Source organism: Euprymna scolopes, chromosome 36 (genome assembly GCF_053919585.1).
Source record: "Euprymna scolopes isolate OS-2025 chromosome 36, ASM5391958v1, whole genome shotgun sequence".
NCBI lineage: Eukaryota > Metazoa > Mollusca > Cephalopoda > Sepiida > Sepiolidae > Euprymna > Euprymna scolopes.
The window spans coordinates 82,440,495-82,443,339 of NC_136517.1; positions in this window are offsets into that span (position 1 = coordinate 82,440,495).

Below are 2,845 nucleotides of genomic sequence, written 5' to 3' on the forward strand. Positions count from 1 at the left end.
TGCTATTATGGCACGTCACCGATCAGGTGTGAAGAAATGAATCTCCGAAATCAACCCAAAAGCTCTATTTGTGCCATGCACTAACTATTCATTAAATCTGGGTTGTGTACATGCCGCTCCTGCATGCAGCGGTTCACTCTGTTACATTTTTTTTTTTTTTGCATACTGAATCGGTTATTCTCGTTCTTTTCTGCATCTACACATCACTGGGACGTCTTGATTCAGTTGACCGGTTTAACTATCAAGCGGACTATGGAAACTAGATAGAGTAGTCGAGCAGATGCTGTAAATGTTGTGGTAAAAAAATTATTGGAAGTCGTCATTGCCCTGGAACAGAAGAAGGAGAAAATGCAACCACAAGATCATATGCGTGTTTAATTCTCAACTAGGTATTGTCGTTTCCGTTTCTTTTATTTCTGAGCCCTTGGAAAACTATTTGCCCAGAAATCAATGTATATTCCAGAAAAGGGTCTGGATCTGCAGCAAAGTTCTGTCAGGTTGACGGCGTTGAGAGGAGTCAAAAAAATAGAGAAGTCAAAAAACTCTGCTCTGAAATGGGGATAAGCATGGAGCATCATATCCGCAAAAAGAAACGAATGGGTGGTGGACGATTGACTGATGCAGCACTGGAGTTTGCTACTGAGTTGAGACGGGAAATGCTGTCTGTCATAGACAGGTTTACTGAAGAAATATCTTGCAGATTTCAACAAGTTCACAATCTTGCAAGTAAATATGCTTTTCTTACACCGTCAAATCTGCTTGATGATTGTCAGTTTGACGAAGGTGGAGATAAAGATAAATTCTTTGCTGAAAGGAAGAGATTACAGTATTTTTTGAAAGCTTCAGGAAAAGACAAAATCAATGGATTTCTTGAACTTTTGAACTTTATACAAAGATAATACCTTGGGGATCCCGTCCCTAATATTGTGATCTTGCTGCACATTTTCCTTACCCGAGCAATTAGTGTTACCAGCTGTGAGCACTCTTTCCCAAGACTGAAGCTCATAAAAACCTACCTTAGATCAAATATGAGTCAAACATGACTTACAGATTAGGCAATCCCCTCCATAGAGAGGGAACTTGTCGATATAGTGAATTTTGATAGAGTTATTGATAACTTTGCCGAAAAAAAAAAAAAGCGTGAAAAGTATGTTTGTAAATTTTCAACCGACTTGATGCCTTGTAATAGTTCTCTCACAAAAAATAAATTTATAGCCTTATTTCCAATCCATAAATACATCTATTTAAAAAAAAAAAAAAATTTTGACTATTTTTTAAAAGGATTGAAACATTATTAACAACAACAAATTTCTTAAATTTCACGCTTAAACCGAGCGATTATACACATGGATTTCAAAAAGCACGGATACAAGACATTTTTTTCTTTTCAGGAGGCTCGACCTGTTAATAATAACACTATGAAGAAAAAGAAAGGAAAAGTACATTGGATTATGCTCTCCTTGATACAGCCATGTTTTTTGTGAAAATTTGGAAATAACAACAATAAAAAAGTAAATAAAATGATTTCATCATCTCTTGACCTTTTTATGCTTTCAAATGTTCTCATTTAAATGTATGAATTCCAATTTTAAATATTCTCATGTAATTTTATACAAAAAAAAAAATGTTTTCTAAAATGTGTGACTTTCCATTTCTTCAATTTTGCGCTTAAACACAGTGATTACACACAAGGATTTCAAAAAGCACCAATAAAAGACGTTTTTTTTTCTCTTTGAAGGGCCCGACCTCTTAATGAATAAAAAGAAAAGAAAACCACATCGGCCTCTCGAAGAAAAAGAAACAAAAACTACATCGGACTACCCTCTCTTTGATACAGCCATTTTCAGGTGTCCAAATGTTCTCATTTAAATTTAGTATTATATTTGTTTGTGTAGACAATTAATTTAATTTAACATTTTTTATGATTCGAATCATATGTTTTGTTCTGAAAAAAATAAAAATTTGGTCTTTTGTTTCATATTAACGTTTACATAATTCTCTTCCGATTAATGTTTACATACATTACATTTACATTTACATTTACATTATTCAAATTATTGAAAAGAAATTGTTAAATTAAATGAAAGTTTAAAAAAAGGGGAATTGTGTAAACATTAATCTGAAGCGAATTGTGTAAACATTAGTCCAATGAAAATAAATATTTTGAAGGCTTTTGGAATTTTGAAAGCTTTAACAGGTTGTTATATGCCAGCAAGCGGTGGGTTTGGCGTCAAAACAGGTAATCATATGCCAGTGGAGGGGGGGGGGGGCAGGTAATCATATGCCAGCAGGAGGGGGCAAGAAATGTAATTATATGCCAGCGGGGGGAAAGGAAGAAAAACAGGTAATTGTATGCGGGGGGGGGGATGTAATTATATGCCAGGGGGGGGGGTGCAGCAAATATTTTACGACCGCCTCAGGCGGCAAAAACTGATGCTAAGCGACTGGTTACAAAGTTCTAGTAAATCCAGCTCCCATTTTTTTTTTTTTTTTCGTAAATATGTAGCAGCCTCTACAAACAGGCAGAGATTTCTTCTCAAAACTTCGAGATTTGAAATCCATTTCTCCCTGGCTTGTCCAATCACAAGCCAGCTCCCAGTCACGTGACCGAGTATATAAAAGGCGAAATCACAAACCTTTAATTTTCTTTCTCGCTGGTCTGCCCAACAGCAAACATCGCCTAGGGCTTCAGCCCCAGGCTGAACGTGAATACTACTAGCTATCTATGGCTCTCTTCCAACGAACATTCTTTGTCATGCTAGAGAGGCACCAGCCAGCGACCAGAACCAGGATTAGCAAATCTCTCGACGGTGGCAATCTTTCTAGGGCAATTGCTCTTGACATA